Genomic DNA, 16,810 nt, shown 5'->3' with positions numbered 1-16,810 from the left:
AACGACCTCACTGCCTTAATCCATTCGGATAGAGTGTCTATGTCTGCCTTCTCGCGCTTAGCCCATTGCCTGGCATAATCCTCGACTGAATCCATCAGAATTTTAAAGTTGTATTTCCAATTGATGGATTTAGGATCACGATAGTTCGGACCTTTCGATAACACGTTTCGTAGAGAAGTGTTATTAACAATGTTTAGGTCTCCGGTAATAACGTGGCCAGCAGGATTATATGTGAATTGGGAACTAGCACAAGTGCAATCAGGAGGTTTAGACTTGAAGTTGTCAATATCGAGATCCTGCAAAACGCATTTGTAATTGAAAATTTTAGTTGCAGTAGGTTTGGTATAGGTATAAGAAATAAATTAATGGTACAGACTGGTCTTTGAAATAAGGAGGTATTTTCGATTGAACTAATTTATGATGAAGGATATTGCCTAGGTTGACGCCATCTAGACCTTTGTTGGCAAAAGAAAGATTTAGAAAAGATCTTTTCTCTTTTTCATCTTTTCCAATGCGAACTGGCTTGAAAAGTCTGTGACTAGCAATATCCGAAATTATAGCTTGAAGTTTGTATTGGTTTGAATGAGGGTTTGTAACAGTGGATTCCAAACATAAATTGAACAGAGAATGAAGTTTTGAAAGGGGTAATGAATAAAGTTTCGTGCGAATGTGATGAATACCTAACGGTTTTTGTATGCATGGCAGCAAGTCATTAATAGAGACATCATGCAGAGAGGGTGATTTTTAATGACGATGGCCATGACTACGTCTACGTCGAGGAGTCGAGTTGAAAATATTCATCACATTCACCGCGTTACACGAAGGACTAGATAGAATACCTATACCATCAATTTTGTCATTGCAGCCATACGGTGTTGTAGTTCCCAATTGTCTAATCCAGTAGTCTTCTTTTTGTCTACGGAAAGTCGTTGAAAGATAAGGATTTTTCGAGCTATGGTATATTTTTTTCGATAATTCGAACTGTCATAGAAACGATGGAATGATCGGGCTGATTGAAATGCTGTTATAGAATGTCGTTAGCATTGAGGTTAATGTCTGATCTATGACCGCACATACGTTTGTTAAGCCTTCCTTTCGTTTCACCGACGTATACCAATCCGCAAAGGTTGCACTCTAATCCGTAGACGACATTTATCGATTTACAATTCAGATCATCGTAACTTCTGATAAAATATGACTTCTTGGTCAAATTGCTAGTGAATTCAGTAATTAAAATAGCACAAGTTTTGCAGCCTTTGGTCTCACATTTCAAAATGCGACAGTGTTGTACTGTGTCATCAAAAACCAAAATGTCTTTAAGGAGAACTGAGCAAGGCTGTATATGTGTAATATTGCTGTTGTCACTAGAACGATGATTTGAATGAGTCGTGTACGGGATATTTGTCATGTCTGGTGATGAGGGGACACCTGCAGTATCAGACGACACCGTGTCCATTGTGACGTCTGTTTCGGACCTTTGTATACTGAGCGACGTCCGATAGTTATCAAAAGTACCAGGATTATAATTTAATACGCCAGACGCGCGTTTCGTCTACATAAGACTCATCAGTGACGCTCAGATCAAAATAGTTAAAAAGCCAAATAAATACGAAGTTGAAGAGCATTGAGGATCCAAAATTCCAAAAAGTTGTGCCAAATACGGCGAAGGTAATCTACTCCTGGGGTAAGAAAATCCTTAGTTTTTCGTAAAATTCAAAGTTTTGAAAACAGAAAATTTATAAAAATGACCATATAATTGATATTCATGTCAACACCGAAGTGCTGACTACTGGGCTGGTGATCGAGCCAGTTTCCTATTAGTTCTTCGTGATTTAATGCAATTGTAGTTTTGCTACTGGGCGGATAATGTCCTCGGGGACAAAATGTCCACCAGCAGAGACATCGACCCAGTGGTAATAAAAGAGGGACCAAATATACCAAAGGGACAGTCAAACTCGTAAATCTAAAACAAACTGACAACGCCATGGCTAAAAATGAAAAAGACAAACAGAAAAACAATAGTACACATGACACAACATAGAAAACTAAAGAATAAACAACACGAACCCCAAAAACTAGGGGTGATATCAGGTGCTCCGGGAGGGTAAGCAGATCCTGCTCCACATGCGGCACCCGTCGTGTTGCTTGTGTGATTACAAATCCGGTAAAAAGTCTAATTCGGTAGGTCAAATTCATGAAAGGGAAGGGGATTGTAAGGAACATATCCGATATCATTTGTGAAACGGTTATTCCATAACGGTCAACCAACTCGTGATGGCGTCCGTAAAATTTACAAAGTGATGATTTCAACTTCACCATTTGGAACTCTTGGTTTAAAGGTTTCCTTGTGAGCATTAACCCTCTATCAAGAAAATCATGATAGGAAATGCAAGCACGGGAATATCGTATCAATTGGGAGATATATACCCCGTATGCAGGTGCTGCTGGAATGTTGTTACTTAGAAATCGAAAGTTCACAATTGGAAAGCTGAGATCATCTCTTTTGTCGTAAAGTTTTGTCTTCAACCGACCCTCATTGTCAATTTCTGGTAAGTCAAGATACGAAGCCGACTTAACTGTATCTGTAGTATCCTTTATCTCCAATTCGATGGGATAGATGCGATCCACATAGTCACCAAATTTTGAATTGTTTAGTGAAAGAACGTCATCTATATAGCGGAAAGAAGAGTTAAAGGATATTGCTAACTTCTTATCTTTCTTCCTAAGAAGTTCCTGCATGAAGTCAGCCTCATAATAATAAAGAAACAAGTCAGCAAGTAGAGGGGCACAGTTTGTTCCCATTGGGATGCCGACAGTCTGTTGAAAAACACGTTCCCCGAACGTAACAAATATGTTGTCAATCAAGAAATCAAGCATCTTGATAATATCGGTTTCAGAGAATTTTTTATTTGAATCAGAATGATTCTTTACAAAGTAGGATTTATCCCTCCCTAAGACAAGATACTTGTATCTACGTTGGCCATTCTTTTTTATGAAGCGTAGTAATACCAACTCTTTTAATTTGTCTTTTAGTTTGGAATGTGGAATACTTGTGTAAAGAGTAGAAAAGTCAAATGTTTTAATACTGTTACAAGATGAAAGAAAGTTAGATTGTATGTACTCTAAAAGATCTTTAAAATTTTTAAGTATCCACATCTGATTCACGCCACCTCTAAAGTAGGCAGTTTCACAATAACTTTGAAGCCCGTCTTTGATTGCTGACTAAATTAGATATTCAATTATGTTTTCTTCTTTAAAATGACATGTGACCTATAATTTCGATTTACATCATACTTCCTTTTGACCGAATTCATCTCAAAGTACACGTATTTTCGAATCGAATGATATAGCCTAGTAGAATTTGGTTGATTCTGACTTTGGTCACAGTCCTATGTGTCATATTTCAAGACGAACATCGTAGTTCTCACCAGGCATTGGCGCTTCCACCACGAATAAAATTCGTAATGGTTCTGCAGAACCGAGTGTCTTGTCTATTTTTACTGTTGATGGCTGGATCAGCAAAAACGGGGACAAAATTATCAAATGTCTTCCTCTAGATATTATCTTTTGAATAAAAAGCTTGGTTAAAAACCTGGACGACTTATGAAACTAATAAATGTTTTAAAAACTTAAATTGTAAACTGTATGTAATGTTAAAGTCCATTTATAAGTATTATTAAGAAAAAAGGAAATAAATGTTCACAAGATTTCCCTGTAGATAATAGCTTTTGTCTTATGTTGACGTGACGCGCAGTTGCATATTAAATTATAAGCCTGGTACCATTGAAAATTATTTATAAAAGAGAAACTGTGATAAGATGCGAAGGTTCATGTTTCGTACTTTGTTTGGCTTTTAAAACTTTTTTGGATTTGAGCGCCACTGATGAGTCTTTTGTAGACGAAACGCGCGTCTAGCGTATATACTAAATTTAGTCCTGGTATTTATGATGGGTTTATTTTCACGATATCTTAAATCACATGCTGAAATAATCAAGCAGTATGAAAAAGGAATTGAATTTAAAATCCAGCTAACGAAAAAACTCAAAACATCATTCTTATATATGTCCATGATATTAACTTCTCGATCTTTATTACCCTCAAATCAGCACTGGTTTGATCACAGAAAAAGCTGATAGAATTTTAAAGGTGAAGAGTTGAAATCGGAGTCAATATATTCTTTTATTTCAAACATTGGGTATGATGATGGAATGTTTAGAGCAGGGTTTCCGCTGGCGGTCGCCATTTTCGCAATTTGCGAAAAAATAATAATTGTGGCGATTGAAATTCGTCATTGGCGAAAGAATTTGGCGAAAGAAATATCTACACGATTTATTTTCAGCCATCTTGTTTATTTACTTTTTTTCGGGTTTCTCTTACTTTACCGATCAGACAATACTCGGAATTTACCTTGAACTTGTTAAGATTTTGACAGAAAATCAATAATCTGCTGATTGCATTCTTAGCTATTGACATCAAAGGACTAATTAATAAAGGCGTTGATTATATGATATGACAAAATGATATGGTTAAATGGCTTCTCTCACATGTCACAAAAGGGATTTATGAACCACTTTGCGACGCACGTGTTTGAAGCAAAATTTTAACGCTTTTTCTCCTTCTTATAATGAAAGTCCAGAAAAGAAAATTGTTGTAATGACGAAATATGATCAAAAGCAAGAAAGATCTCTGATTTAAAACTTTATCATTTAACTTTCATTTAGATCATTGATTTGAGTGGGTACTTCAAATCGTTTCAGTGACACATATGTTTCAAGCATATAGTTTTACTTATTTACGATGGTCTAGAATGAAGAAACCTATTCAAAAGGTTGGCATGAGAGTAACCCTTCTATTTAATGACTACACCTCACATGAGGGAGCAATTCCAAGTGATAAGATGCTTCGTTTTGTTGTAAAAACCACTTCTTATTTAGGAGGGGGCTGGAAAAAAAGGAAATTTTCAAAAGAAAAATATATTTGTGTTACTTGGCGAAAAAAATAATGAAGTGGCGAAAAATATATTGTTTTGGCTAAAGAGGTGGCGAAAAAAATAATTGCCCCAGGGGAAACCCTGGTTTAGAGTATGATTTATTTTGTCCTATTGCACACATTGCATGACTTCTTATTAAACCTAACAGGCTCCTTATTGATGATATGTAAAACAAATATTTAAACCGCGAATTAAAACAGCATGTACTGACTATTTATATATAATTAGTATCATATTTTAATATATACCTACTTTTGACTTTAATCAACGCTTGATTGAACCTTTGCATCAGCTGTTCTTGATAATCATAGCCTTTCTTTATACATTCATCCATAAGTTTTGGGAATTTCCCGGTCTTTGCGGCAAGTTTATTACCTATCTTGTTTATAGTCGGTGCTAGGTCTGTAACACTCTACAATGACAAACATCACAAAACTGATCTAGTTTAGTAAAATATATTAATGAAATTTCTATGCTGAATTAGCGTTTTGAGTTGAGGTTTTCATGTCTTATACACATGAAAAAAGAACATCATTTCGTTTGTACCATCGTATAGAAAGTTCATTGGTTTTGTAGGTCAGATGATCCATTTCGTCTTTTTCTAGTAAAATGGGATCAGTGTGCAAATCCCAGGGTACCTTAAAGTTTTTTGTCATCCTTTTTTTCAACGTATTTTCCCTTTGATAGTTATCAAAGGTACCAGGATTATAATTTAGTGCGCCAGACGCGCGTTTCGTCTACATAAGACTCATCAATGACGCTTTAAATCCACTCCCTTAGGCACAAATAGCCTTAGAAGCATTAAATTATTCTTCTCCAGGTACTTTAGTTCAAACAGTCCTTATGATTTCTGCTATTTCTATATCACCTTGCTTTCTTTTTTGGGAGTTTTTGGTAAAAGCATATCTAATAAAACGATTCGGACCGCAAAACATTTCATAAAAGTGTTATTTTCATTTTTCAATCAATGGATGGATACCTTTGCCGGTGGACTTAGCTGAAATTCGTAATTTTTTATAAGTTATATTTGTGTTGTTTATCTTATCAGGTTTGAATAAACTGATCATCATTGGCTTTCTAATATTTCAATTTTAGCGATCCTTTTGTTTTGAAATGTCTTCGTTGTCATCGATACAAACGCCGATAGAGAGTTATCTTATTGGTAATTATCGTCCTAATTTTATGCTACGTAGGCAATAAATTTCTAGAATTTTCAAATATTTGTTACATCGAAAGTTATTGTTTTTATGTTCTGTCTTAATTCAGATAAAATTCAGAAAATTTGAAACATACTCGTACTACACAGTGTACTCTAAGGCAACACTTGATATTTTATATTTAAATCTCAATGCAATTAGACGTCTATCCTTGTCGTGAATTGTATTTTTAACATATATGTGACTCATGAGTTGGAAGAAACGTCAATATCCTTTATGAATCTGTCCCTTTTGCAATGATTAAAGAGGTACAAAATGATTTCTTACCTGAAGAATGTCTGCTTGTCTGGTAAGCGTCTCCATCAAATTAGTTTGGTACTGAGTGAACAGTGTTTGATCGAGTGCACCATCTTTTGCCTCCCGTAATTTCTGCTTGAATTGTGTTTCCTTGTTACACACTTTAGCAATTTCTAAAATACAACGCTCGATCTTAACAACTGATGCGTTATAATCGTTATCCGACATTATACCTTCTTTAGCATGGCCGTAGTCTTGATTTCTGATTTGGACTAATGTTTCAACATCCATCCGTAGAATGCAGCAGTGCTGTAATATGATGCTGCCTACGGATGGGTCAAGATTCATCAATGTTATACCAGGTGCTGCTGCAACGGAGCAGATACTTTGCATACCCCCTGGACTGTGTCTCTTTCTATGATTAGTGCAAGGCAGTAGGGCTGAATTGAACATCTGCGTCCAGTCGTTTTGATACAGCATGGAATGCTTAGTTGGAAATGAATAGCCTGGTGGACATTGACAGCATGGTGTATTGTTCTGCCAAAGATGATATAGTGTGTGCTTGTTGTGGTTGAGAAAATCTTCCAAAGTTATGGATTGAAACTGAAGACAGCTATACCAGAATACATCGCTGCACAAATTGACTAACAAACATCTGGCTAAGGTAAGATCGAGAACATCGGTGCATAAACCTGACATAGCCATGCTACAACAGAAGTCATCTGACCGTCTTGCTGAATTATGACATGGCAACTTTAATGATGACCGGTCGAACAACAATTCCATTTGTGATTGGTGCAGAATACGAGGTGAACGGGGCGGATAATGTCCCGGTGGACATTGACAACACCTTGAACTGTTATATAAATGATAAATTTCATGTTGATTCGTGTTAACAAACTGTTCAAATGTCTGACCTTTATTTTGCACATCTAGTTCTACTAAAGACACTAGAGCAGCTTTAGAATGATCAACAACTAAAATGGCATTCCGTAGGAAATTTTCTCGTTCTTTCGAAGTCATACTTCAGCTGGATTCTAGTAATGAAATTGAGACTTAAATCAGTATTCTTAATCACTATTTATTTAAGGAATGACTATTATATTGTTTGTGTCTATGCGAAATAGCATACAAAATGTGGTGCGCACTGAGTAACTCGCGTAGCTGGTAATTTTAAAGTGTGCAGCACATTTTTATGTTATTTCGAAAAAGACGATAAATACCATTTTGAACAGGAGTTAATCATGAAAAACGTCATATGACAAAATTATGTCTATGAACTGATAAACAAAATAACGTCAGCCGATTAGAAGACGTGTTGCATCCAAAATTATATTAGAATACAATGTATATCATGTATGCGTAACAAATTGACACCAAATAATTATAAGTATGTAGTGGTATTACATATAGGTACGTAGTATTTTTTTTCAAAACAAATCCTTTAACACACTGCTAACAAATTATTGTAGGAATGGAAAGAAAGCTAATCAGCCAAATTACACCATTTAATGCAGTTTAAATAATTTGTCAAAGCAAAGCAAACGTCTGAGATACCTCATTTCATAAATGAACCGGAAATCATATTTTTAGAACCGGTACAAATCAAACAAATATGTTCAATGTCAAGATTTATAAACATCGAAAAAAAACATTTTCCGCAACATATTTGTGAAGTTGTTAATTTTACTTCTTGTACGCGCCTACTTGCCTACTTATTTTTGCATAATTATGAATCAGGGTTCACACAGAGCCTTCTAAACGAAAAGAAAAAATACAATTACAAAACTTTTTTATTAAACTTCATTTTTAGATACATTGATTATGTCCTGTCACTTAACAACCCGTATAATAGTGAGGTCTTGAATGTGTTAATTCCGAGTGAACCTGAGATTAATCATACTACCGAAAAAAAGAATGTGTGCTTCATATTTCGATTTTTTTCTCCGATATTAAATGCGATGAACAACTTCAGATATTTCCTGGGTTTTGTGTTGCTATGAATTAATGTTGTTTGTTGTGTTCCGTGTACTATTGATTGTCTATTATTTTGTTGGGTTTTTCAGCAATACATTGGCATTGTATTGTCGATTTGTGAGTTTGAATTCCCTTAAATATCTTTCGCCTCTCTTTCAAACAAAAATCTATGACATACGTGATAAATTTAATTTTCAACCTTAACGCTAGTGTGCTATATTTGATTAACCTATAGGAATGTGCTCCTTACACTACTCAAGCAAAGTCACCTACATACATTATACGGTGACAATTATGAATGTATTGACCAATACGATGTGTCTGTGTTTCTACAACTAGTGAAATGCATTTCTTTCCTTCAAAAGCAAAAGTGAGAACATTAGTTTTTGACCGAGAAGTGAAGATAATGTACATTTTGTTTTACTATGTTTTATTTCTAATGTGGTTGGTAAGTAGAACAATTCTGAAGGTTTTCAAAGTGAAAAACCACGGCTCTTTTGGGGATATATATGATATTTATAGGTGTTTTGTTTTGTTTACCTATTGGTTTCTAGATATGATATCTATGTTCCATCTTATATATAGACAGCTTGGGAATTTATCATTACAAATACACATGGATAGCGTCCATATTGAATTCTGAGGAACGCCAAAAATTAAGGCAGGGAGTGTATATAATCTTAATATAAGTTTAAACTCTTACAAGTTAGAGGAATATAATAAAGGCAACAGTAGTATACCGGTGTTCAAAAGTCATTAACCGATTGAGAAATAAACAAAATCCGGGTTACAAATAAAATCCGGCCGAGGGATCATCAGCTATAAGAGGAAAACAACGGAACAACTGAAAAACAAACGCAAACACACATTAAAACGACCTGATAACAACTGCCATACCCTTAACTTGGTCCAGGACATTTGAAGAAAAAATGTTGGGTTGAAACTGGTTTAATGGATAGCCAAATATCCTGCTTTAGGACAATGTTTAAAAATATCGCTTAAATAGAAATACAGCAAAAACACACGCAACAATAAACTAATCATAGATACCAGGACTAAATTAAGTATACGTCAGACGCGCGTTGTGTCTACCAAAGACTCATCAGTGACGCTCGAAAAAAAAATCCAAAAAAGTTAAAAAGGCAAATAAAGTACGATGTTGAAGAGCATTGAGGACCAAAATTCCTTAAAGTATTGCCAAATACAGCTAAGGTAATATATGCCTGAGGTAGAAAAGTCTTAGTATTTCAAAAAATTAAAAAATTTGTAAACCGTAAATTTAAAAATATAACAATATCAATAACAATTCATGTCAGCACAAAAAGTGCTGACTTCTGGGCTTGTGATACCCTCGAGGAAATAAATCTCCATCATCAGTGGCATCGACCCAGTGGTTGTAAATAAACTCATCATAGATACCAGGACTAATATAAAAATGAAGATGTGGTATGATTGCCAATGAGACAACTATCCACAAAAGACAAAAATGACACAAACATTAACATTATAGGTCACTGTACGGCCTTCAACAATGAGCAAAGCCCATACCAATAATAGCTTTAGTACACACCAGACACGCGTTTCGTCTACAAAAGACTCATCGGTGACGCTTGAATCCAAAAAAGTTAAAAAGGCCAAATAACGTACGATGTAGAAGAGCATTGAGGACCAAAATTCCTAAAACTATTACCAAATACAGCTGAGGTGATTTATGCCTGAGGTAGAAAAGCTTTCGTATTTCAAAAAATTCAAAAAATTGTAAACAGTAAATTTATAAATCTAATAGTATCAACGACAATTCATGTCAGCACAAAAAAGTGCTGACTTCTGGGCTTGTGATACCCTCGAGGAAATAAATCTCCACCTGCAGTGGCATCTACCCAGTGGTTGTAAATAAACTCATCAAAGATACCAAGACTAAATTAGTATACGCCAGACGCGCGTTTCGTTCACTTAAGACTCATCAGTGACGCTCGAATCCAAAACAGTTAAAAAGGCCAAATAAAGTACGATGTTGAAGAGCATTGAGGACCGAAATTCCTAAAAGTTTTTCCAAATACCGCTAAGGCAATCTATGCCTGAGCTAGAAAAGTCTTAGTATTTAAAAAGAGTTCAAAAATTGTGAACAGTAAATTTATAAACGGATAAAACCAATAATAAATGGTATTGAAGGGCAATAGTTTGATTTTAACCAACTTGGTACAATTAGAATCAGTATGGTCACAGACTTGTTTGTCTATTTGCTTGTATATTTGTTGGATTTTTTACTACATTAATTTTGAAAGCCTTTTCAGTATAAATAGTTCTATGTTTTATCGGCTAAGATCACCCGTGGTAGAACAAAGGAAAATATTGTACGGCAAATGAATGGTTTGACGTCACCACAATGGTTTAATTAGACTGATTTATCAAATACCAAATAGCTGTATGAAACAATTTCATCATCAAAGGGTAGATAACTCAAATAAAAAATATATATCAACATAATAGGGGAATGATAGAGACATTTTAGATTTTTACCATTATCAAGAAATTGATTTTTTTTATTTTTATTTTTATGATGCATAAATGCAGTTTTATACACAAAAAAGTGTTTTTCATGATTTAGCTTTGAGAAATTGAGCATTCTACCCATCTTACAGCTTGAAAAATACAATCAGGTTAATTACATACGGTGCATTTCAATTTACATAGATTGTATAATGAATCTATATTTATATCTGACTGATTCTTTTCGTCAAATTTAAGTCGTTGATTATTACGTTAGAACAAAGATCTATTTCTTAGTTCGAAATGAGATATCATAAATCAATTGATTAAAGTTTGATATCTTTTAGTTAGTAATATGAAAAATTAAAAATGTTTTTTATTTCACTTTCATACCCAAAAATGGTGGCAAATTTTGTCAAAATAAAAACGATAAAAGTTAGCAGTTCAATGGTAACACCATTCTGAAAAACTTTCTTGTCTTTCTTGTTTCTTGTGAATATGTTATTTCAAATTTTCAGCAAATGATAAAAATAATAAGAGTGCACGCGCTGAAATTCCTCTCCTTCTTTACTTATCATTGATATTATGTTGATAGTCCTTATTATAAAGTTTTATTACAACTGTCACATAAACTAAACATTAACCAAGAAAACTAAACATTGACCATGAGCCATGAAAGTGAGGTCAAGGTCAGATGAACCATGCCAGACAGACATGTACAGCTAACAATTCTTCCTTACAACAAATATTGTTGACCTATCGCTAATAAATTAAGAAAAACAGATCAAAGCACAAATACTTAACACTTAGCACAGAACTGTGAAAATGAGGTTAAGGTCAAATAAAACTTCCATGACTGACATAAAGATCATAAAATATTTCCATACACCAAATATAGTATTTAAACAATAGACCAACACTCAAAAAACTTAACTTTGACAACTGAACCATGAAAATGAGGTCAGGGTCAGATGAAATCTGTCAGCTAGACATGTACACCTTACAATCCTTCCATACACTAAATATAGTAGACTTATTGCATACAGCATAAAAAAAAACCAAAACACAAAAACTTAAATATAACCACTGAATCATAAAAATGAGGTCAAGGTCAGATGACACCTACCAGTTAGACATGTACACCTTCCATACACAGAATATACTAGTCATATTGCCTACAGTATCTGAGATATTGACTTGACCACCAAAACGTAACCTTGTTCACTAAAATGTCTCGCCTTCTTTACTAATCATTGATATTATGTTGATAGTCCTGAGTATAAAGCTTTATTACAACTGTCACATAAACTTAACATTAACCAAGATAGCTAAACAAAGACCAATGAGCCATGAATATGAGGTCAAGGTCAGATGAACCATGCCATGACATGTAGAGCTAACAATGCTTCCACACATTAAATATAGTTGACGTATTACTTGTAGTTAAAGATAAATAGACCAAAACACAAAAACTTAAAACTGTGCAATGAACCGTGAAATTAAGGTCATGGTCAAATAAATCGTGCGGGACTGACATAAAGATCATAAAATATTTCCATACACCAAATATAGTTGACTTTGGCATATAATATTAGATAAAAAGACCAAAACTCAAAAACTTAACTATAACCACTAAACCATGAAAATGAGATCAAGGTCAAATGACATCTGCCCGCTAGACATATACACCTTACAATCATTCCATACAACAAATGTAGTAGACCTATTGTATAAAGTATAAGAAAAACAGACCAAAACACAAAAACTTAACTATAACCACTGAACCATGACAATGAGGTCAAGGTCAGATGACACCTGCCAGTTGGACATGTACACCTTACAGTCCTTCCATACACCGAATATACTAGCCCTATTGCTTATAGTATCTGAGATATGGACTTGACCACCAAAACTTAACCTTGATCACTGATCCATGAAATGAAGTCGAGGTCAAGTGAAAACTGTCTGACGGGCATGAGGACCTTGCAAGGTACGCACATACCAAATATAATAATCCTATTACTTATAATAAGAGAGAATTCAACATAACAAAAAATCTGAACTTTTTTTCCAAGTGGTCACTGAACCATGAAAATGAGATCAAGGACATTGAACATTTGACTGACGGAAATTTATTACATGAGGCATCTATATACAAAGTATGAAGCATCCATGTCTCCCAGCTTCTAAAATATAAAGCTTTTGAGAAGTGAGCTAACGCCGCCGCAGCCGGATCACTATCCCTATGTCGAGCTTTCTGCAACAAAAGTTGCAGGCTCGACAAAAATGAAGTCACTATCCCAATGTCAAACTTTCTGCGACAAAAGTCACAGGCTCGACAATAACACCAAATGATAATATACATACTATGTTATGACTTCGTTTGGATCGGTTACAAAAACTTCTCAACTAATACGAAAGTTGATCTTTTCGTCTTCTGTGGTAACAACTTGATGTATATTATTCCGTCGAATTTTGAATTCATTACCATGAAAATTGCCTCTCAAATGATAAAAATGTACACAGAATTTTAACTGATATGCACACTCTCTCTATAACATCCTCGTTTTGAAATGTGGAAATACCTGTTTCTATAAATTGTAAACGGGTGGATTTAAATTTAGAAGAATGTAATCAATCTATTAATATCTTACTTATTTCCTGTGTCAAATTTAGATTTCCAAATATAATGTGAGAATTTAAATCTATTATTATAGTGAAATGTGTTCCAACAGCTTTATTTTATACAGAGGGAGGTACATGCAATGGTCCAAAACACCCATGTCATTGTGAATAACAGTGGGTGTATCTTTAATTGAAACCGCGGAACCCAGTGTCTCGCCTACTCTTTCTGTTAATCGCAGGGTCAACAAAAAATGAGGAAATAAATTAATGAAATATTCCTGTTGATACTATCTTTTGATTGTAAGAAGCTTCTGTCCAAGTTTGGTATAGTTTATGAATCTAATAAATGGTTAAAACTTTAACTGCAGACTGAATGTAATGTAAATTGTAAGAAAACAAAATTCCTTCTTGATAATAGCTTTTCATCATAAACAAGTTTCTGTCCAAGTTTGGTACAAATCCAGAATAGTATAAGAAAGTTATTAATTTTTTTTAAAGTTTAACTACAGAGTGAATGTGTTGTTTCCTGGCAGAAAATCTAAGTCCATTACAAAGAAAAATATGAAAAAATAGAATTATTTTTTTACAAAAACTTCCTTCTAGATGCTAGCTATTGATCATAAACAAATTTCTGTCCAAGTTTGGTACAAATCCAAAATAGTATAAGAAAGATATAAATATTTTAAAAACTTAAACCACAGAGTGAATGTAATATTTCCCAGCTTCTGTCAAAATCTGTAGAAATCAAAGGATAGTTTAAGAAAGTTATTAAAATTCAAAAATATTTGTGGACGCCACCTACAACACCGACGACGACGGAATGTAGGATCACTTAGTCTCTCTTTTTCGACTAAAGTCGAAGGCTCGACAAAAATGCTTTATCGTATGCACCAATAATCTTGCTATATATTTGGTTAATAACCTGGGTGAAAATTAGATCTCATACTTGTTAACATGTGAATAAATAAAGACAACAGAAGTAAACTGCTGTTCAAAAGTCGAAAATCGATGGAGAAAAAAAAATATTCGGATTACAAACTTAAAATCAAAGCGCTGTAACCGCTGAAGGCAGTTAACCAAAAACCAGGCAAAAGTAATTATGTGCAAAGGCCGATCCAGAAATCATCATAAGTGGGGGCCCACTGACTGCCTAAGAGGGCCCCGCTCAAGTCATGCTTCAGCGGTTCCCTATTTGGGTCATTTAAAAAAAATGTCAAATTTTTAGTACACACCATTGTAATCGTTTAAATCAAAGCTTGTCGGATTTGTGACTCAGAACATTAATAATAAACACACCTTACATCTATTTGGATAAGATTAAACTGCATTCAAGTCCGATTTTGGGGGTATTTTTGTGCGTTTTTGTCAGAAATAAACATTTCATTTGATTTTTTATTCAATTTTGCAATCGCCTTGATATCTGCAAAAGATACTTTTTAAGAACGTTAACTACTACTCTTACGAAAAATCGTAGCTTCTTTATCATTGTATGTAACATATTATCTACAAAGTAAATTGAATCAGCGTACGGGAGGTTCATGTCCATCCTGTTACCGCTACAGAAATCAGCCGTTAAATTATTCTCCCTATGAATATTGAATCAGCCAGTGTTGATCTCAAAAGTGCAAAGTAATCTTCACATTTAAAACGCCTCGTTTCTTGAACGACAGTGTAGAGAAAAGAAATTTCAAGACATTTAGTGAAAAAAAAAGAGTGTACTTTTTTTTTCATGTCTATGCTGTTATCAACAATTTTGATTAATTACACCAACAGTATGCTTGTAAAAAATGCAATAACGTGTTAGAAACCAAATTCACAATAGAAAACCATAATCACTTCAAAAACGAATGAAATATTTCGTTGTTTGAACTCATCTTAAGGTTATAACGTCTTAAAGGAGGGACGAAAGATACCAAAGGGACAGTCAAACTCGTAAATCTAAAACAAACCGACAACGCCATGGCTAAAAATGAAAAAGACAAACAGAAAAAACAATAGTACACATGACACAAGATAGAAAACTAAAGAATAAACAACACGAACCCACCAAAAACTATGGGTGATCTCAGGTGCTCCGGAAGGGTAAGCAGATCCTGCCCCACATGCGGCACCCGTCGTATTGCTTATGTGATTACAAATCCGGTAAATAGTCTAATTCGGTAGGTCAAATTCATGCTTAACCTTCCAATTGTAAGCATTTGCAGGTACAATACTGATATCGCGATAACAGGATAGACTTTTATATAGTGATATAACAGAAACGTACGTTCCTGTTACCAATGAAATAAAGGGAAAAGTAAACTCACTTATGAGGGATTTATTTGATGTTGGGTTTATTTGAAAGGGTGAAAAAATGCCAAACAATATAAATTGCTATCAAAGACTTGTATTACTGGTGGTTATTTTTACAACCTTTGGAAACCAATTGTTGAAGGCAATTTTCAGTACAACCTTGAAAATTGGCAAATAATCTATTATATAACAGAATGAATATAATATAGAAGTTTATTCTCTTGAAACCCATCTAATTGACTACGTAAATCCAGCTTAACATTTTCTTAATAACCCAAAATTTCTTTTGAAAATGGTAACAGGATAGACAAAATATTGTACCACCAATCAAAAAAAAGTTTCAAGATATTCTTGTATGACATCATTAAGATAGCATATTTTAATGTGTTGTTCTTGAAGTACTGTTTGTTTTGATTTGCTTATGACGAGGGTTGTTTGAATAAGAAACTTCTAATATTTTTTTCAAAATTGGACATTTTCTGAAATGACCCAAATAATCAACCAAATTTGTTCCTCAAAAGGGGTAGGATCCCCTGTAAAAAATGTCAAAATACGCCTCTGGTGTGGCATTAAGGGGATGGGGTGACCACAAGGACTCCCCCAATATTTCATTTGATTTGTTAAATTGTCCCATACATGATATATTTGGTTGAGGGGTGGGGATCTCGTCAGTTTCCAAGTTCTTAAACAGGAAGGGATAGGGCAACTCCAGTGGCTCCCCCTATATTTCATTTAAAAAGTTATATTGTCAATACATGAATATATATATATATGTTTAAGGGGTGGGGATCTCAAATAGTTTCAAATTTTCAAACAGGAGGGTTGGGTAACCCAAGGGACACACCCTATATTTCATCTGATTTGTTATATTGTCCCATGCATGAATATAAATAGTTATGGGGTGGTGATCTCGACTGTTTTCAAATTTTAAAACAGGAGGGGTGGGGTAAGCCCTATAATTCATTTGATTTTTTATATTGTC

This window comes from Mytilus trossulus, chromosome 12, assembly GCF_036588685.1.
Source record: "Mytilus trossulus isolate FHL-02 chromosome 12, PNRI_Mtr1.1.1.hap1, whole genome shotgun sequence".
In the NCBI taxonomy this organism is placed as follows: Eukaryota; Metazoa; Mollusca; class Bivalvia; order Mytilida; family Mytilidae; genus Mytilus; species Mytilus trossulus.
The sequence above is the reverse complement of the archived record's forward strand: the minus strand, read 5'-3'. Positions refer to the sequence as shown.